General features: G+C 50.0%; 27 non-coding genes and 3 pseudogenes across 27 annotated transcripts; 23 read left to right on the top strand and 7 right to left on the bottom strand.

Moving 5' to 3' along the window:
* Positions 1–176: 176 nt before the first annotated feature.
* LOC135008065 (U1 spliceosomal RNA) lies at positions 177–340 on the top strand. Its single transcript, XR_010207883.1, has one exon. It is a non-coding gene; the product is annotated as a U1 spliceosomal RNA (small nuclear RNA).
* Positions 341–492: 152 nt separating this feature from the next.
* Positions 493–628, top strand: LOC135008277 (U1 spliceosomal RNA; annotated as a pseudogene).
* Positions 629–1,326: 698 nt separating this feature from the next.
* Positions 1,327–1,490, top strand: LOC135008023 (U1 spliceosomal RNA). Its single transcript, XR_010207842.1, has one exon. It is a non-coding gene; the product is annotated as a U1 spliceosomal RNA (small nuclear RNA).
* A 152-nt stretch (positions 1,491–1,642) lies between these two features.
* LOC135008138 (U1 spliceosomal RNA) lies at positions 1,643–1,805 on the top strand. Its single transcript, XR_010207954.1, has one exon. It is a non-coding gene; the product is annotated as a U1 spliceosomal RNA (small nuclear RNA).
* Positions 1,806–2,479: 674 nt separating this feature from the next.
* On the top strand, positions 2,480–2,643 carry LOC135008099 (U1 spliceosomal RNA). The gene has a single exon (XR_010207916.1). It is a non-coding gene; the product is annotated as a U1 spliceosomal RNA (small nuclear RNA).
* Positions 2,644–2,795: 152 nt separating this feature from the next.
* Positions 2,796–2,931, top strand: LOC135008354 (U1 spliceosomal RNA; annotated as a pseudogene).
* A 698-nt stretch (positions 2,932–3,629) lies between these two features.
* Positions 3,630–3,793, top strand: LOC135008088 (U1 spliceosomal RNA). The gene has a single exon (XR_010207905.1). It is a non-coding gene; the product is annotated as a U1 spliceosomal RNA (small nuclear RNA).
* A 152-nt stretch (positions 3,794–3,945) lies between these two features.
* LOC135008228 (U1 spliceosomal RNA) lies at positions 3,946–4,108 on the top strand. Its single transcript, XR_010208039.1, has one exon. It is a non-coding gene; the product is annotated as a U1 spliceosomal RNA (small nuclear RNA).
* A 674-nt stretch (positions 4,109–4,782) lies between these two features.
* Positions 4,783–4,946, top strand: LOC135008005 (U1 spliceosomal RNA). Its single transcript, XR_010207825.1, has one exon. It is a non-coding gene; the product is annotated as a U1 spliceosomal RNA (small nuclear RNA).
* Positions 4,947–5,098: 152 nt separating this feature from the next.
* Positions 5,099–5,261, top strand: LOC135008130 (U1 spliceosomal RNA). The gene has a single exon (XR_010207946.1). It is a non-coding gene; the product is annotated as a U1 spliceosomal RNA (small nuclear RNA).
* Positions 5,262–5,935: 674 nt separating this feature from the next.
* On the top strand, positions 5,936–6,099 carry LOC135008063 (U1 spliceosomal RNA). The gene has a single exon (XR_010207881.1). It is a non-coding gene; the product is annotated as a U1 spliceosomal RNA (small nuclear RNA).
* A 152-nt stretch (positions 6,100–6,251) lies between these two features.
* LOC135008220 (U1 spliceosomal RNA) lies at positions 6,252–6,414 on the top strand. Its single transcript, XR_010208031.1, has one exon. It is a non-coding gene; the product is annotated as a U1 spliceosomal RNA (small nuclear RNA).
* Positions 6,415–7,088: 674 nt separating this feature from the next.
* LOC135008041 (U1 spliceosomal RNA) lies at positions 7,089–7,252 on the top strand. The gene has a single exon (XR_010207860.1). It is a non-coding gene; the product is annotated as a U1 spliceosomal RNA (small nuclear RNA).
* A 142-nt stretch (positions 7,253–7,394) lies between these two features.
* LOC135008204 (U1 spliceosomal RNA) lies at positions 7,395–7,557 on the top strand. Its single transcript, XR_010208017.1, has one exon. It is a non-coding gene; the product is annotated as a U1 spliceosomal RNA (small nuclear RNA).
* A 674-nt stretch (positions 7,558–8,231) lies between these two features.
* On the top strand, positions 8,232–8,395 carry LOC135007969 (U1 spliceosomal RNA). Its single transcript, XR_010207789.1, has one exon. It is a non-coding gene; the product is annotated as a U1 spliceosomal RNA (small nuclear RNA).
* Positions 8,396–8,547: 152 nt separating this feature from the next.
* LOC135008137 (U1 spliceosomal RNA) lies at positions 8,548–8,710 on the top strand. Its single transcript, XR_010207953.1, has one exon. It is a non-coding gene; the product is annotated as a U1 spliceosomal RNA (small nuclear RNA).
* Positions 8,711–9,384: 674 nt separating this feature from the next.
* LOC135007957 (U1 spliceosomal RNA) lies at positions 9,385–9,548 on the top strand. Its single transcript, XR_010207778.1, has one exon. It is a non-coding gene; the product is annotated as a U1 spliceosomal RNA (small nuclear RNA).
* A 152-nt stretch (positions 9,549–9,700) lies between these two features.
* On the top strand, positions 9,701–9,863 carry LOC135008127 (U1 spliceosomal RNA). The gene has a single exon (XR_010207943.1). It is a non-coding gene; the product is annotated as a U1 spliceosomal RNA (small nuclear RNA).
* Positions 9,864–10,537: 674 nt separating this feature from the next.
* On the top strand, positions 10,538–10,701 carry LOC135007987 (U1 spliceosomal RNA). The gene has a single exon (XR_010207806.1). It is a non-coding gene; the product is annotated as a U1 spliceosomal RNA (small nuclear RNA).
* A 152-nt stretch (positions 10,702–10,853) lies between these two features.
* On the top strand, positions 10,854–11,016 carry LOC135008182 (U1 spliceosomal RNA). The gene has a single exon (XR_010207998.1). It is a non-coding gene; the product is annotated as a U1 spliceosomal RNA (small nuclear RNA).
* A 674-nt stretch (positions 11,017–11,690) lies between these two features.
* On the top strand, positions 11,691–11,854 carry LOC135008093 (U1 spliceosomal RNA). The gene has a single exon (XR_010207910.1). It is a non-coding gene; the product is annotated as a U1 spliceosomal RNA (small nuclear RNA).
* Positions 11,855–12,006: 152 nt separating this feature from the next.
* On the top strand, positions 12,007–12,169 carry LOC135008219 (U1 spliceosomal RNA). The gene has a single exon (XR_010208030.1). It is a non-coding gene; the product is annotated as a U1 spliceosomal RNA (small nuclear RNA).
* An 828-nt stretch (positions 12,170–12,997) lies between these two features.
* Positions 12,998–13,160, bottom strand: LOC135008136 (U1 spliceosomal RNA). The gene has a single exon (XR_010207952.1). It is a non-coding gene; the product is annotated as a U1 spliceosomal RNA (small nuclear RNA).
* A 468-nt stretch (positions 13,161–13,628) lies between these two features.
* Positions 13,629–13,791, top strand: LOC135008232 (U1 spliceosomal RNA). The gene has a single exon (XR_010208042.1). It is a non-coding gene; the product is annotated as a U1 spliceosomal RNA (small nuclear RNA).
* Positions 13,792–14,647: 856 nt separating this feature from the next.
* On the bottom strand, positions 14,648–14,782 carry LOC135008255 (U1 spliceosomal RNA; annotated as a pseudogene).
* Positions 14,783–14,934: 152 nt separating this feature from the next.
* On the bottom strand, positions 14,935–15,098 carry LOC135007984 (U1 spliceosomal RNA). The gene has a single exon (XR_010207803.1). It is a non-coding gene; the product is annotated as a U1 spliceosomal RNA (small nuclear RNA).
* Positions 15,099–15,772: 674 nt separating this feature from the next.
* Positions 15,773–15,935, bottom strand: LOC135008306 (U1 spliceosomal RNA). Its single transcript, XR_010208089.1, has one exon. It is a non-coding gene; the product is annotated as a U1 spliceosomal RNA (small nuclear RNA).
* Positions 15,936–16,087: 152 nt separating this feature from the next.
* LOC135008040 (U1 spliceosomal RNA) lies at positions 16,088–16,251 on the bottom strand. The gene has a single exon (XR_010207859.1). It is a non-coding gene; the product is annotated as a U1 spliceosomal RNA (small nuclear RNA).
* Positions 16,252–16,925: 674 nt separating this feature from the next.
* On the bottom strand, positions 16,926–17,088 carry LOC135008230 (U1 spliceosomal RNA). The gene has a single exon (XR_010208041.1). It is a non-coding gene; the product is annotated as a U1 spliceosomal RNA (small nuclear RNA).
* Positions 17,089–17,240: 152 nt separating this feature from the next.
* LOC135008106 (U1 spliceosomal RNA) lies at positions 17,241–17,404 on the bottom strand. Its single transcript, XR_010207923.1, has one exon. It is a non-coding gene; the product is annotated as a U1 spliceosomal RNA (small nuclear RNA).
* Positions 17,405–17,611: the final 207 nt, after the last annotated feature.

The raw sequence follows: 17,611 nt of genomic DNA, 5'->3' as shown, positions 1-17,611 counted from the left end.
TTGGGGGTGCTTCAGTATTAGGCAGTCTTCTGCCCTCCCATGTTCATCTGAAAATATATGTTCTCCCTGCAGTTGTTGTCCCAAGATGAGAGTTCCCTTGTGCTGCCTCAGTTGAATCTCCTTTACTTGACAGAGATGTGCATGAGCAGCGGCCCTCCCCAGCCCTATTCCAAATCATACTTATTTTGCATAGGAGATACCATGGTCATGAAGATTTTTCTCCCAGGGTGAGGTTCATTCATTGCATTTTGGGTATGCTGACCCCTGTGATTTCCCCAAATGTGGGAAACTTGACTGCATTATTTGTGGTAGTGGGAGACTGTGTTTGTGCTTTCCTCTGGTCAGCTCTGGTAAAAGTCAGATTTCTTTGTCTCAGATCTTCCTCTAGCCTTGTTCTTCTTTCGAGAGTTCCCTGGTGCTGCCTCAGTTGGATCTCCTTCACTTCACAGGGGGGAACCCGAGCAGCGACCCTCCCCAGCTCTAGCCCAACTCCTACTTACCTGCCAGGTGAGATACTATGATCATGAAGGTGCTTCTCCCAGGGCAAGGCTCAACCATTGCACTCTGGGTGTGCTGCTCCTGCGATTTCCCCAAATGTGGGAAACTTGACTGCATAATTTGTGTTTCCCCTCGTCGGCTCTCGTATAATTCAGATCTCTTTGTCTCAGGTCTCTCTCCAGCCTAGTTTGCTGTCTGTTTCCACTTCTCTTTTCTTGAGCCGCTCCCTTCTATGTCCTTGCGCACTATCCTGACTTCTCCCGTCTGCTTACTTCGTGCATTCCAACGCACAATGCGAACTACAGGTAGTGCTGCAGGGCCCACACCCTTTTACTTGCCTTACAGAGTAGCTCTGGAGCAGTTACAGTGCCCAGCTGCTGCAAGAAATCAGCTTGAATGCTTCAGGGGCTGGGGCATAGCCAACATGAGCCCCACACCGAAGGAGGGTGGAGGTGTGTAATGCGAACTAGGGGTCATCCAAGCGCTGCAAAAGGCCGTCATGCCCTGCACGCCCCTTTTCTCTTTTCATATGCAGACGAGGGTTGAAGCCAACTTTGACCCACTGCTTGGATGACATCACCATATGCAAATCCATCTGCTGCAGGCCTTCCCCCAGGAATGCTTGCACTAGTTGTTGCATTTGGTTTGTTGTTTGGGGGTGCTTCAGTATTAGGCAGCCTTCTGCCCTCACATGTTCATCTGAAAATATGTGTTCTCCCTGCAGTTGTTGTCCCCAGATGAGAGTTCCCTTGTGCTGCCTCAGTTGAATCTCCTTTACTTGACAGAGATGTGCCTGAGCAGCGGCCCTCCCCAGCCCTATCCCAAATCATACTTATTTTGCATAGGAGATACCATGGTCATGAAGATTGTTTTCCCAAGGTGAGGTTCATTCATTGCATTCTGGGTATGCTGACCCCTGTGATTTCCCCAAATGTGGGAAACTCGACTGCATTATTTGTGGTAGTGGGGGACTGTGTTTGTGCTTTCCTCTGGTCAGCTCTGGAAAAAGTCAGATTTCTTTGTCTCAGATCTTCCTCTAGCCTTGTTCTTCTTTCGAGAGTTCCCTTGTGCTGCCTCAGTTGGATCTCTTTCACTTGACAGGGTGGTGCCAGAACAGCGACCCTCCCCAGCTCTAGCCCAACTCCTACTTACCTGCCAGGTGAGATACTATGATCATGAAGGTGCTTCTCCCAGGGCAAGGCTCACCCATTGCACTCTGGGTGTGCTGCCCCTGCGATTTCCCCAAATGTGGGAAACTTGACTGCATAATTTGTGTTTCCCCTGGTCGGCTCTCGTATAATTCAGATCTCTTTGTCTCAGGTCTCTCTCCAGCCTAGTTTGCTGTCTGTTTCCACTTCTCTTTTCTTCAGCCGCTCCCTTCTATACCCTTGTGCACTATCCTGACTTCTCCTCCCGTCTGCTTACTTTGTGCCTTCCAATGCACAATGCAAACTACAGGTAGTGCTGCAGGGCCCACACCCTTTTACTTGCCTTACAGAGCAGCTCTGGAGCTGTTACAGTGCCCAGCTGCTGCAAGAAATCAGCTTGAATGCTTCAGGGGATGGGGCATGGCCAACATGAGCCCCACACCAAAGGAGGGTGGAGGTGTTTAATGCGAACTAGGGGTCATCCAAGCACCGCAAAAGGCCGCCATGCCCTGCACGCCCCTTTTCTCTTTTCATATGCAGATGAGGGTTGAAGCCAACTTTGACCCACTGCTTGGATGACATCACCGTATGCAAATCCGTCTTCTGCAGAACTTCCCCCAGGAATGCTTGCACTAGTTGTTGCATTTGGTTTGTTGTTTGGGGGTGCTTCAGTATTAGGCAGCCTTCTGCCCTCCCATGTTCATCTGAAAATATGTGTTCTCCCTGCAGTTGTTGTCCCCAGATGAGAGTTCCCTTGTGCTGCCTCAGTTAAATCTCCTTTACTTGACAGAGATGTGCATGAGCAGCGGCCCTCCCCATCCCTATTCCAAATCATACTTATTTTGCATAGGAGATACCATGGTCATGTAGATTTTTCTCCCAGGGTGAGGTTCATTCATTGCATTTTGGGTATGCTGACCCCTGTGATTTCCCCAAATGTGGGAAACTTGACTGCATTATTTGTGGTAGTGGGAGACTGTGTTTGTGCTTTCCTCTGGTCAGCTCTGGTAAAAGTCAGATTTCTTTGTCTCAGATCTTCCTCTAGCCTTGTTCTTCTTTCGAGAGTTCCCTGGTGCTGCCTCAGTTGGATCTCCTTCACTTCACAGGGGGGAACCCGAGCAGCGACCCTCCCCAGCTCTAGCCCAACTCCTACTTACCCGCCAGGTGAGATACTATGATCATGAAGGTGCTTCTCCCAGGGCAAGGCTCAACCATTGCACTCTGGGAGTGCTGCTCCTGCGATTTCCCCAAATGTGGGAAACTTGACTGCATAATTTGTGTTTCCCCTCGTCGGCTCTCGTATAATTCAGATCTCTTTGTCTCAGGTCTCTCTCCAGCCTAGTTTGCTGTCTGTTTCCACTTCTCTTTTCTTGAGCCGCTCCCTTCTATGCCCTTGCGCACTATCCTGACTTCTCCCGTCTGCTTACTTCGTGCATTCCAACGCACAATGCGAACTACAGGTAGTGCTGCAGGGCCCACACCCTTTTACTTGCCTTACAGAGTAGCTCTGGAGCAGTTACAGTGCCCAGCTGCTGCAAGAAATCAGCTTGAATGCTTCAGGGGCTGGGGCATAGCCAACATGAGCCCCACACCGAAGGAGGGTGGAGGTGTGTAATGCGAACTAGGGGTCATCCAAGCGCTGCAAAAGGCCGTCATGCCCTGCACGCCCCTTTTCTCTTTTCATATGCAGACGAGGGTTGAAGCCAACTTTGACCCACTGCTTGGATGACATCACCATATGCAAATCCATCTGCTGCAGGCCTTCCCCCAGGAATGCTTGCACTAGTTGTTGCATTTGGTTTGTTGTTTGGGGGTGCTTCAGTATTAGGCAGCCTTCTGCCCTCACATGTTCATCTGAAAATATGTGTTCTCCCTGCAGTTGTTGTCCCCAGATGAGAGTTCCCTTGTGCTGCCTCAGTTGAATCTCCTTTACTTGACAGAGATGTGCCTGAGCAGCGGCCCTCCCCAGCCCTATCCCAAATCATACTTATTTTGCATAGGCGATACCATGGTCATGAAGATTGTTTTCCCAAGGTGAGGTTCATTCATTGCATTCTGGGAATGCTGACCCCTGTGATTTCCCCAAATGTGGGAAACTCGACTGCATTATTTGTGGTAGTGGGGGACTGTGTTTGTGCTTTCCTCTGGTCAGCTCTGGAAAAAGTCAGATTTCTTTGTCTCAGATCTTCCTTTAGCCTTGTTCTTCTTTCGAGAGTTCCCTTGTGCTGCCTCAGTTGGATCTCTTTCACTTGACAGGGGGGTGCCCGAACAGCGACCCTCCCCAGCTCTAGCCCAACTCCTACTTACCTGCCAGGTGAGATACTATGATCATGAAGGTGCTTCTCCCAGGGCAAGGCTCACCCATTGCACTCTGGGTGTGCTGCCCCTGCGATTTCCCCAAATGTGGGAAACTTGATTGCATAATTTGTGTTTCCCCTGGTCGGCTCTCGTATAATTCAGATCTCTTTGTCTCAGGTCTCTCTCCAGCCTAGTTTGCTGTCTGTTTCCACTTCTCTTTTCTTCAGCCGCTCCCTTCTATACCCTTGTGCACTATCCTGACTTCTCCTCCCGTCTGCTTACTTTGTGCCTTCCAATGCACAATGCAAACTACAGGTAGTGCTGCAGGGCCCACACCCTTTTACTTGCCTTACAGAGCAGCTCTGGAGCTGTTACAGTGCCCAGCTGCTGCAAGAAATCAGCTTGAATGCTTCAGGGGATGGGGCATGGCCAACATGAGCCCCACACCAAAGGAGGGTGGAGGTGTTTAATGCGAACTAGGGGTCATCCAAGCACCGCAAAAGGCCGCCATGCCCTGCACGCCCCTTTTCTCTTTTCATATGCAGATGAGGGTTGAAGCCAACTTTGACCCACTGCTTGGATGACATCACCGTATGCAAATCCGTCTTCTGCAGAACTTCCCCCAGGAATGCTTGCACTAGTTGTTGCATTTGGTTTGTTGTTTGGGGGTGCTTCAGTATTAGGCAGCCTTCTGCCCTCCCATGTTCATCTGAAAATATGTGTTCTCCCTGCAGTTGTTGTCCCCAGATGAGAGTTCCCTTGTGCTGCCTCAGTTAAATCTCCTTTACTTGACAGAGATGTGCATGAGCAGCGGCCCTCCCCATCCCTATTCCAAATCATACTTATTTTGCATAGGAGATACCATGGTCATGAAGATTTTTCTCCCAGGGTGAGGTTCATTCATTGAATTTTGGGTATGCTGACCCCTGTGATTTCCCCAAATGTGGGAAACTCAACTGCATTATTTGTGGTAGTGGGGGACTGTGTTTGTGCTTTCCTCTGGTCAGCTCTGGTAAAAGTCAGATTTCTTTGTCTCAGATTTTCCTCTAGCCTTGTTCTTCTTTCGAGAGTTCCCTTGTGCTGCCTTAGTTGGATCTCCTTCACTTTACAGGGGGGTACCCGAGCAGCGACCCTCCCCAGCTCTAGCCCAACTCCTACTTACCTGCCAGGTGAGATACTATGATCATGAAGGTGCTTCTCTCAGGGCAAGGCTCACCCATTGCACTCTGGGTGTGCTGCTCCTGCGATTTCCCCAAATGTGGGAAACTTGACTGTATAATTTGTGTTTCCCCTGGTCGGCTCTCGTATAATTCAGATCTCTTTGTCTCAGGTCTCTCTCCAGCCTAGTTTGCTGTCTGTTTCCACTTCTCTTTTCTTGAGCCGCTCCCTTCTATGCCCTTGCGCACTATCCTGACTTCTCCTCCTGTCTGCTTACTTTGTGCCTTCCAACGCACAATGCGAACTACAGGTAGTGCTGCAGGGCCCACACCCTTTTACTTGCCTTACAGAGCAGCTCTGGAGCTGTTACAGTGCCCAGCTGCTGCAAGAAATCAGCTTGAATGCTTCAGGGGCTGGGGCATAGCCAACATGAGCCCCACACCAAAGGAGGGTGGAGGTGTTTAATGCAAACTAGGGGTCAGCCAAGCGCCGCAAAAGGCCACCATGCCCTGCACGCCCCTTTTCTGTTTTCATATGCAGACGAGGGTTGAAGCCAACTTTGACCCACTGCTTGGATGACATCACCATATGCAAATCCATCTGCGGCAGGCCTTCCCCCAGGAATGCTTGCACTAGTTGTTGCATTTGGTTTGTTGTTTGGGGGTGCTTCAGTATTAGGCAGCCTTCTGCCCTCCCATGTTCATCTGAAAATATATGTTCTCCCTGCAGTTGTTGTCCCAAGATGAGAGTTCCCTTGTGCTGCCTCAGTTGAATCTCCTTTACTTGACAGAGATGTGCATGAGCAGCGGCCCTCCCCAGCCCTATTCCAAATCATACTTATTTTGCATAGGAGATACCATGGTCATGAAGATTTTTCTCCCAGGGTGAGGTTCATTCATTGCATTTTGGGTATGCTGACCCCTGTGATTTCCCCAAATGTGGGAAACTTGACTGCATTATTTGTGGTAGTGGGAGACTGTGTTTGTGCTTTCCTCTGGTCAGCTCTGGTAAAAGTCAGATTTCTTTGTCTCAGATTTTCCTTTAGCCTTGTTCTTCTTTCGAGAGTTCCCTTGTGCTGCCTCAGTTGGATCTCCTTCACTTTACAGGGGGGTACCCGAGCAGCGACCCTCCCCAGCTCTAGCCCAACTCCTACTTACCTGCCAGGTGAGATACTATGATCATGAAGGTGCTTCTCCCAGGGCAAGGCTCACCCATTGTACTCTGGGTGTGCTGCTCCTGCGATTTCCCCAAATGTGGGAAACTTGACTGCATAATTTGTGTTTCCCCTGGTCGGCTCTCGTATAATTCAGATCTCTTTGTCTCAGATCTCTCTCCAGCCTAGTTTGCTGTCTGTTTCCACTTCTCTTTTCTTCAGCCGCTCCCTTCTATACCCTTGTGCACTATCCTGACTTCTCCTCCCGTCTGCTTACTTTGTGCCTTCCAATGCACAATGCAAACTACAGGTAGTGCTGCAGGGCCCACACCCTTTTACTTGCCTTACAGAGCAGCTCTGGAGCTGTTACAGTGCCAAGCTGCTGCAAGAAATCAGCTTGAATGCTTCAGGGGCTGGGGCATAGCCAACATGAGCCCCACACCGAAGGAGGGTGGAGGTGTTTAATGCAAACTAGGGGTCAGACAAGCGCCGCAAAAGGCCACCATGCCCTGCACGCCCCTTTTCTGTTTTCATATGCAGACGAGGGTTGAAGCCAACTTTGACCCACTGCTTGGATGACATCACCATATGCAAATCCATCTGCGGCAGGCCTTCCCCCAGGAATGCTTGCACTAGTTGTTGCATTTGGTTTGTTGTTTGGGGGTGCTTCAGTATTAGGCAGCCTTCTGCCCTCCCATGTTCATCTGAAAATATGTGTTCTCCCTGCAGTTGTTGTCCCCAGATGAGAGTTCCCTTGTGCTGCCTCAGTTGAATCTCCTTAACTTGACAGAGATGTGCCTGAGCAGCGGCCCTCCCCAGCTCTATCCCAAATCATACTTATTTTGCATAGGAGATACCATGGTCATGAAGATTATTCTCCCAGGGTGAGGTTCATTCATTGCATTCTGGGTATGCTGACCCCTGTGATTTCCCCAAATGTGGGAAACTCGACTGCTTTATTTGTGGTAGTGGGGGACTGTGTTTGTGTTTTCCTCTGGTCAGCTCTGGTAAAAGTCAGATTTCTTTGTTTCAGAGCCTTGTTCTTCTTTTGAGAGTTCCCTTGTGCTGCCTCAGTTGGATCTCCTTCACTTGACAGGGGGGTGCCCGAGCAGAGACCCTCCCCAGCTCTAGCCCAACTCCTACTTACCTGCCAGGTGAGATACTATGATCATGAAGGTGCTTCTCCCAGGGCAAGGCTCACCCATTGCACTCTGGGTGTGCTGCCCCTGCGATTTCCCCAAATGTGGGAAACTTGACTGCATAATTTGTGTTTCCCTTGGTCGGCTCTCGTATAATTCAGATCTCTTTGTCTCAGGTCTCTCTCCAGCCTAGTTTGCTGTCTGTTTCCACTTCTCTTTTCTTCAGCCGCTCCCTTCTATACCCTTGTGCACTATCCTGACTTCTCCTCCCGTCTGCTTACTTTGTGCCTTCCAATGCACAATGCAAACTACAGGTAGTGCTGCAGGGCCCACACCCTTTTACTTGCCTTACAGAGCAGCTCTGGAGCTGTTACAGTGCCCAGCTGCTGCAAGAAATCAGCTTGAATGCTTCAGGGGATGGGGCATGGCCAACATGAGCCCCACACCAAAGGAGGGGGGAGGTGTTTAATGCGAACTAGGGGTCATCCAAGCACCGCAAAAGGCCGCCATGCCCTGCACGCCCCTTTTCTCTTTTCATATGCAGATGAGGGTTGAAGCCAACTTTGACCCACTGCTTGGATGACATCACCATATGCAAATCCATCTGCGGCAGGCCTTCCCCCAGGAATGCTTGCACTAGTTGTTGCATTTGGTTTGTTGTTTGGGGGTGCTTCAGTATTAGGCAGCCTTCTGCCCTCCCATGTTCATCTGAAAATATGTGTTCTCCCTGCAGTTGTTGTCCCCAGATGAGAGTTCCCTTGTGCTGCCTCAGTTGAATCTCCTTAACTTGACAGAGATGTGCCTGAGCAGCGGCCCTCCCCAGCTCTATCCCAAATCATACTTATTTTGCATAGGAGATACCATGGTCATGAAGATTGTTCTCCCAGGGTGAGGTTCATTCATTGCATTTTGGGTATGCTGACCCCTGTGATTTCCCCAAATGTGGGAAACTCAACTGCATTATTTGTGGTAGTGGGGGACTGTGTTTGTGCTTTCCTCTGGTCAGCTCTGGTAAAAGTCAGATTTCTTTGTCTCAGATTTTCCTCTTGCCTTGTTCTTCTTTCGAGAGTTCCCTTGTGCTGCCTCAGTTGGATCTCCTTCACTTGACAGGGGGGTGCCCGAGCAGAGACCCTCCCCAGCTCTAGCCCAACTCCTACTTACCTGCCAGGTGAGATACTATGATCATGAAGGTGCTTCTCCCAGGGCAAGGCTCACCCATTGCACTCTGGGTGTGCTGCCCCTGCGATTTCCCCAAATGTGGGAAACTTGACTGCATAATTTGTGTTTCCCCTGGTCGGCTCTCGTATAATTCAGATCTCTTTGTCTCAGGTCTCTCTCCAGCCTAGTTTGCTGTCTGTTTCCACTTCTCTTTTCTTCAGCCGCTCCCTTCTATACCCTTGTGCACTATCCTGACTTCCCCTCCCGTCTGCTTACTTTGTGCCTTCCAATGCACAATGCAAACTACAGGTAGTGCTGCAGGGCCCACACCCTTTTACTTGCCTTACAGAGTTGCTCTGGAGCTGTTACAGTGCCCAGCTGCTGCAAGAAATCTGCTTGAATGCTTCAGGGGATGGGGCATGGCCAACATGAGCCCCACACCAAAGGAGGGTGGAGGTGTTTAATGCGAACTAAGGGTCATCCAAGCACCGCAAAAGGCCGCCATGCCCTGCACGCCCCTTTTCTCTTTTCATATGCAGATGAGGGTTGAAGCCAACTTTGACCCACTGCTTGGATGACATCACCGTATGCAAATCCTTCTTCTGCAGAACTTCCCCCAGGAATGCTTGCACTAGTTGTTGCATTTGGTTTGTTGTTTGGGGGTGCTTCAGTATTAGGCAGCCTTCTGCCCTCCCATGTTCATCTGAAAATATGTGTTCTCCCTGCAGTTGTTGTTCCAAGATGAGAGTTCCCTTGTGCTGCCTCAGTTGAATCTCCTTTACTTGACAGAGATGTGCATGAGCAGCGGCCCTCCCCAGCCCTATTCCAAATCATACTTATTTTGCATAGGAGATACCATGGTCATGAAGATTGTTCTCCCAGGGTGAGGTTCATTCATTGCATTTTGGGTATGCTGACCCCTGTGATTTCCCCAAATGTGGGAAACTCAACTGCATTATTTGTGGTAGTGGGGGACTGTGTTTGTGCTTTCCTCTGGTCAGCTCTGGTAAAAGTCAGATTTCTTTGTCTCAGATTTTCCTCTTGCCTTGTTCTTCTTTCGAGAGTTCCCTTGTGCTGCCTCAGTTGGATCTCCTTCACTTGACAGGGGGGTGCCCGAGCAGAGACCCTCCCCAGCTCTAGCCCAACTCCTACTTACCTGCCAGGTGAGATACTATGATCATGAAGGTGCTTCTCCCAGGGCAAGGCTCACCCATTGCACTCTGGGTGTGCTGTCCCTGCGATTTCCCCAAATGTGGGAAACTTGACTGCATAATTTGTGTTTCCCCTGGTCGGCTCTCGTATAATTCAGATCTCTTTGTCTCAGGTCTCTCTCCAGCCTAGTTTGCTGTCTGTTTCCACTTCTCTTTTCTTCAGCCGCTCCCTTCTATACCCTTGTGCACTATCCTGACTTCCCCTCCCGTCTGCTTACTTTGTGCCTTCCAATGCACAATGCAAACTACAGGTAGTGCTGCAGGGCCCACACCCTTTTACTTGCCTTACAGAGCAGCTCTGGAGCTGTTACAGTGCCCAGCTGCTGCAAGAAATCTGCTTGAATGCTTCAGGGGATGGGGCATGGCCAACATGAGCCCCACACCAAAGGAGGGTGGAGGTGTTTAATGCGAACTAGGGGTCATCCAAGCACCGCAAAAGGCCGCCATGCCCTGCACGCCCCTTTTCTCTTTTCATATGCAGATGAGGGTTGAAGCCAACTTTGACCCACTGCTTGGATGACATCACCGTATGCAAATCCGTCTTCTGCAGAACTTCCCCCAGGAATGCTTGCACTAGTTGTTGCATTTGGTTTGTTGTTTGGGGGTGCTTCAGTATTAGGCAGCCTTCTGCCCTCCCATGTTCATCTGAAAATATGTGTTCTCCCTGCAGTTGTTGTCCCCAGATGAGAGTTCCCTTGTGCTGCCTCAGTTGAATCTCCTTTACTTGACAGAGATGTGCATGAGCAGCGGCCCTCCCCAGCCCTATTCCAAATCATACTTATTTTGCATAGGAGATACCATGGTCATGAAGATTGTTCTCCCAGGGTGAGGTTCATTCATTGCATTTTGGGTATGCTGACCCCTGTGATTTCCCCAAATGTGGGAAACTCAACTGCATTATTTGTGGTAGTGGGGGACTGTGTTTGTGCTTTCATCTGGTCAGCTCTGGTAAAAGTCAGATTTCTTTGTCTCAGATTTTCCTCTTGCCTTGTTCTTCTTTCGAGAGTTCCCTTGTGCTGCCTCAGTTGGATCTCCTTCACTTTACAGGGGGGTACCCGAGCAGCGACCCTCCCCAGCTCTAGCCCAACTCCTACTTACCTGCCAGGTGAGATACTATGATCATGAAGGTGCTTCTCCCAGGGCAAGGCTCACCCATTGCACTCTGGGTGTGCTGCTCCTGCGATTTCCCCAAATGTGGGAAACTTGACTGCATAATTTGTGTTTCCCCTGGTCGGCTCTCGTATAATTCAGATCTCTTTGTCTCAGGTCTCTCTCCAGCCTAGTTTGCTGTCTGTTTCCACTTCTCTTTTCTTGAGCCGCTCCCTTCTATGCCCTTGCGCACTATCCTGACTTCTCCTCCTGTCTGCTTACTTTGTGCCTTCCAACGCACAATGCGAACTACAGGTAGTGCTGCAGGGCCCACACCCTTTTACTTGCCTTACAGAGCAGCTCTGGAGCTGTTACAGTGCCCAGCTGCTGCAAGAAATCAGCTTGAATGCTTCAGGGGCTGGGGCATAGCCAACATGAGCCCCACACCAAAGGAGGGTGGAGGTGTTTAATGCAAACTAGGGGTCAGCCAAGCGCTGCAAAAGGCCACCATGCCCTGCACGCCCCTTTTCTCTTTTCATATGCAGACGAGGGTTGAAGCCAACTTTGACCCACTGCTTGGATGACATCACCATATGCAAATCCATCTGCGGCAGGCCTTCCCCCAGGAATGCTTGCACTAGTTGTTGCATTTGGTTTGTTGTTTGGGGGTGCTTCAGTATTAGGCAGCCTTCTGCCCTCCCATGTTCATCTGAAAATATATGTTCTCCCTGCAGTTGTTGTCCCCAGATGAGAGTTCCCTTTTGCTGCCTCAGTTGAATCTCCTTTACTTGACAGAGATGTGCATGAGCAGCGGCCCTCCCCAGCCCTATTCCAAATCATACTAATTTTGCATAGGAGATATCATGGTCATGAAGATTTTTCTCCCAGGGTGAGGTTCATTCATTGCATTTTGGGTATGCTGACCCCTGTGATTTCCCCAAATGTGGGAAACTTGACTGCATTATTTGTGGTAGTGGGAGACTGTGTTTGTGCTTTCCTCTGGTCAGCTCTGGTAAAAGTCAGATTTCTTTGTCTCAGATTTTCCTTTAGCCTTGTTCTTCTTTCGAGAGTTCCCTTGTGCTGCCTCAGTTGGATCTCCTTCACTTTACAGGGGGGTACCCGAGCAGCGACCCTCCCCAGCTCTAGCCCAACTCCTACTTACCTGCCAGGTGAGATACTATGATCATGAAGGTGCTTCTCCCAGGGCAAGGCTCACCCATTGTACTCTGGGTGTGCTGCTCCTGCGATTTCCCCAAATGTGGGAAACTTGACTGCATAATTTGTGTTTCCCCTGGTCGGCTCTCGTATAATTCAGATCTCTTTGTCTCAGGTCTCTCTCCAGCCTAGTTTGCTGTCTGTTTCCACTTCTCTTTTCTTCAGCCGCTCCCTTCTATACCCTTGTGCACTATCCTGACTTCTCCTCCCGTCTGCTTACTTTGTGCCTTCCAATGCACAATGCAAACTACAGGTAGTGCTGCAGGGCCCACACCCTTTTACTTGCCTTACAGAGCAGCTCTGGAGCTATTACAGTGCCCAGCTGCTGCAAGAAATCAGCTTGAATGCTTCAGGGGCTGGGGCATAGCCAACATGAGCCCCACACCGAAGGAGGGTGGAGGTGTTTAATGCAAACTAGGGGTCGGTCAAGCGCCGCAAAAGGCCACCATGCCCTGCACGCCCCTTTTCTGTTTTCATATGCAGACGAGGGTTGAAGCCAACTTTGACCCACTGCTTGGATGACATCACCATATGCAAATCCATCTGCGGCAGGCCTTCCCCCAGGAATGCTTGCACTAGTTGTTGCATTTGGTTTGTTGTTTGGGGGTGCTTCAGTATTAGTCAGCCTTCTGCTCCACCCTCCTTTGGTGTGGGGCTCATGTTGGCCATGTCCCATCCCCTGAAGCATTCAAGCAGATTTCTTGCAGCAGCTGGGCACTGTAACAGCTCCAGAGCTGCTCTGTAAGGCAAGTAAAAGGGTGTGGGCCCTGCAGCACTACCTGTAGTTTGCATTGTGCATTGGAAGGCACAAAGTAAGCAGACGGGAGGAGAAGTCAGGATAGTGCACAAGGGTATAGAAGGGAGCGGCTGAAGAAAAGAGAAGTGGAAACAGACAGCAAACTAGGCTGGAGAGAGATCTGAGACAAAGAGATCTGAATTATACGAGAGCCGACCAGGGGAAACACAAATTATGCAGTCAAGTTTCCCACATTTGGGGAAATCGCAGGGGCAGCACACCCAGAGTGCAATGGGTGAGCCTTGCCCTGGGAGAAGCACCTTCATGATCATAGTATCTCACCTGGCAGGTAAGTAGGAGTTGGGCTAGAGCTGGGGAGGGTCGCTGCTCGGGCACCCCCCTGTTAAGTGAAGGAGATCCAACTGAGGCAGCACAAGGGAACTCTCAAAAGAAGAACAAGGCTAGAGGAAGATCTGAAACAAAGAAATCTGACTTTTACCAGAGCTGACCAGAAGAAAACACAAACACAGTCCCCCACTACCACAAATAAAGCAGTCGAGTTTCCCACATTCGGGGAAATCACAGGGGTCAGCATACCCAAAATGCAATGAATGAACCTCACTTCGACTGCTTTATTTGTGGTAGTGGGGGACTGTGTTTGTGTTTTCTTCTGGTCAGCTCTGGTAAAAGTCAGATTTCTTTGTTTCAGATCTTCCTCTAGCCTTGTTCTTCTTTTGAGAGTTCCCTTGTGCTGCCTCAGTTGGATCTCCTTCAGTTAACAGGGGGGTGCCCGAGCAGCGACCCTCCCCAGCTCTAGCCCAACTCCTACTTACCTGCCAGGTGAGATACTATGATCATGAAGGTGCTTCTCCCAGGGCAAGGCTCACCCATTGCACTCTGGGTGTGCTGCCCCTGCGATTTCTCCAAATGTGGGAAACTTGACTGCATAATTTGTGTTTCCCCTGGTCGGCTCTCGTATAATTCAGATCTCTTTGTCTCAGATCTCTCTCCAGCCTAGTTTGCTGTCTGTTTCCACTTCTCTTTTCTTCAGCCGCTCCCTTCTATACCCTTGTGCACTATCCTGACTTCTCCTCCCGTCTGCTTACTTTGTGCCTTCCAATGCACAATGCAAACTACAGGTAGTGCTGCAGGGCCCACACCCTTTTACTTGCCTTACAGAGCAGCTCTTGAGCTGTTACAGTGCCCAGCTGCTGCAAGAAATCTGCTTGAAAGCTTCAGGGGATGGGGCATGGCCAACATGAGCCCCACACCAAAGCAGGGTGCAGCAGAAGGCTGCCTAATACTGAAGCACCCCCAAACAACAAACCAAATGCAACAACTAGTGCAAGCATTCCTGGGGGAAGGCCTGCCGCAGATGGATTTGCATATGGTGATGTCATCCAAGCAGTGGGTCAAAGTTGGCTTCAACCCTCGTCTGCATATGAAAACAGAAAAGGGGCGTGCAGGGCATGGTGGCCTTTTGCGGCGCTTGACTGACCCCTAGTTTGCATTAAACACCTCCACCCTCCTTTGGTGTGGGGCTGATGTTGGCTATGCCCCAGCCCCTGAAGCATTCAAGCTGATTTCTTGCAGCAGCTGGGCACTGTAGCAGCTCCAGAGCTGCTCTGTAAGGCAAGTAAAAGGGTGTGGGCCCTGCAGCACTACCTGTAGTTTGCATTGTGCATTGGAAGGCACAAAGTAAGCAGACGGGAGGAGAAGTCAGGATAGTGCACAAGGGTATAGAAGGGAGCGGCTGAAGAAAAGAGAAGTGGAAACAGACAGCAAACTAGGCTGGAGAGAGACCTGAGACAAAGAGATCTGAATTATACGAGAGCCGACTAGGGGAAACACAAATTATGCAGTCAAGTTTCCCACATTTGGGGAAATCGCAGGAGCAGCACACCCAGAGTACAATGGGTGAGCCTTGCCCTGGGAGAAGCACCTTCATGATCATAGTATCTCACCTGGCAGGTAAGTAGGAGTTGGGCTAGAGCTGGGGAGGGTCGCTGCTCGGGTACCCCCCTGTAAAGTGAAGGAGATCCAACTAAGGCAGCACAAGGGAACTCTCGAAAGAAGAACAAGGCTAGAGGAAAATCTGAGACAAAGAAATCTGACTTTTACTAGAGCTGACCAGAGGAAAGCACAAACACAGTCCCCCACTACCACAAATAATGCAGTTGAGTTTCCCACATTTGGGGAAATCACAGGGGTCAGCATACCCAAAATGCAATGAATGAACATCACCCTGGGAGAAAAATCTTCATGACCATGGTATCTCCTATGCAAAATAAGTATGATTTGGAATAGGGCTGGGGAGGGCCGCTGCTCATGCACATCTCTGTCAAGTAAATGAGATTCAACTGAGGCAGCACAAGGGAACTCTCATCTGGGGACAACAACTGCAGGGAGAACATATATTTTCAGATGAACATGGGAGGGCAGAAGGCTGCCTAATACTGAAGCACCCCCAAACAACAAACCAAATGCAACAACTAGTGCAAGCATTCCTGGGGGAAGGCCTGCCGCAGATGGATTTGCATACGGTGATGTCATCCAAGCAGTGGGTCAAAGTTGGCTTCATCCCTCGTCTGCATATGAAAAGAGAAAAGGGGCATGCAGGGCATGGCGGCCTTTTGCGGTGCTTGGATGACCCCTAGTTCGCATTAAACACCTCCACCCTCCTTTGGTGTGGGGCTCATGTTGGCCATGCCCCATCCCCTGAAGCATTCAAGCAGATTTCTTGCAGCAGCTGGGTACTGTAACAGCTCCAGAGCTGCTCTGTAAGGCAAGTAAAAGGGTGTGGGCCCTGCAGCACTACCTGTAGTTTGCATTGTGCATTGGAAGGCACAAAGTAAGCAGACGGGAGGAGAAGTCAGGATAGTGCACAAGGGTATAGAAGGGAGCGGCTGAAGAAAAGAGAAGTGGAAACAGACAGCAAACTAGGTTGGAGAGAGACCTGAGACAAAGAGATCTGAATTATACGAGAGCCGACCAGGGGAAACACAAATTATGCAGTCAAGTTTCCCACATTTGGTGAAATCGCAGGGGCAGCACACCCAGAGTGCAATGGGTGAGCCTTGCCCTGGGAGAAGCACCTTCATGATCATAGTATCTCACCTGGCAGGTAAGTAGGAGTTGGGCTAGAGCTGGGGAGGGTCTTTGCTTGGGCACCCCCCTGTCAAGTGAAGGAGATCCAACTGAGGCAGCACAAGGGAACTCTCGAAAGAAGAACAAGGCTAGAGGAAGATCTGAAACAAAGAAATCTGACTTTTACCAGAGCTGACCAGAGGAAAACACAAACACAGTCCCCCACTACCACAAATAAAGCAGTCGAGTTTCCCACATTTGGGGAAATCACAGGGGTCAGCATACCCAGAATGCAATGAATGAACCTCACCCTGGGAGAATAATCTTCATGACCATGGTATCTCCTATGCAAAATAAGTATGATTTGGGATAGAGCTGGGGAGGGCCGCTGCTCAGGCACATCTCTGTCAAGTTAAGGAGATTCAACTGAGGCAGCACAAGGGAACTCTCATCTGGGGACAACAACTGCAGGGAGAACACATATTTTCAGATGAACATGGGAGGGCAGAAGGCTGCCTAATACTGAAGCACCCCCAAACAACAAACCAAATGCAACAACTAGTGCAAGCATTCCTGGGGGAAGTTCTGCAGAAGACGGATTTGCATATGGTGATGTCATCCAAGCAGTGGGTCAAAGTTGGCTTCAACCCTCGTCTGCATATGAAAACAGAAAAGGGGCGTGCAGGGCATGGTGGCCTTTTGCGGCGCTTGTCTGACCCCTAGTTTGCATTAAACACCTCCACCCTCCTTCGGTGTGGGGCTCATGTTGCCTATGCCCCAGCCCCTGAAGCATTCAAGCTGATTTCTTGCAGCAGCTGGGCACTGTAACAGCTCCAGAGCTGCTCTGTAAGGCAAGTAAAAGGGTGTGGGCCCTGCAGCACTACCTGTAGTTTGCATTGTTCATTGGAAGGCACAAAGTAAGCAGACGGGAGGAGAAGTCAGGATAGTGCACAAGGGTATAGAAGGGAGCGGCTGAAGAAAAGAGAAGTGGAAACAGACAGCAAACTAGGCTGGAGAGAGACCTGAGACAAAGAGATCTGAATTATACGAGAGCCAACCAGGGGAAACACAAATTATGCAGTCAAGTTTCCCACATTTGGGGAAATCGCAGGAGCAGCACACCCAGAGTACAATGGGTGAGCCTTGCCCTGGGAGAAGCACCTTCATGATCATAGTATCTCACCTGGCAGGTAAGTAGGAGTTGGGCTAGAGCTGGGGAGGGTCGCTGCTCGGGTACCCCCCTGTAAAGTGAAGGAGATCCAACTGAGGCAGCACAAGGGAACTCTCGAAAGAAGAACAAGGCTAAAGGAAAATCTGAGACAAAGAAATCTGACTTTTACCAGAGCTGACCAGAGGAAAGCACAAACACAGTCTCCCACTACCACAAATAATGCAGTCAAGTTTCCCACATTTGGGGAAATCACAGGGGTCAGCATACCCAAAATGCAATGAATGAACCTCACCCTGGGAGAAAAATCTTCATGACCATGGTATCTTCTATGCAAAATAAGTATGATTTGGAATAGGGCTGGGGAGGGCCGCTGCTCATGCACATCTCTGTCAATTAAAGGAGATTCAACTGAGGCAGCACAAGGGAACTCTCATCTTGGGACAACAACTGCAGGGAGAACATATATTTTCAGATGAACATGGGAGGGCAGAAGGCTGCCTAATACTGAAGCACCCCCAAACAACAAACCAAATGCAACAACTAGTGCAAG

The sequence above is a fragment of the Pseudophryne corroboree genome, unplaced genomic scaffold, assembly GCF_028390025.1.
Source record: "Pseudophryne corroboree isolate aPseCor3 unplaced genomic scaffold, aPseCor3.hap2 scaffold_222, whole genome shotgun sequence".
Taxonomy (NCBI): domain Eukaryota; kingdom Metazoa; phylum Chordata; class Amphibia; order Anura; family Myobatrachidae; genus Pseudophryne; species Pseudophryne corroboree.
This window is presented reverse-complemented; position numbering and strand designations above follow the sequence as displayed.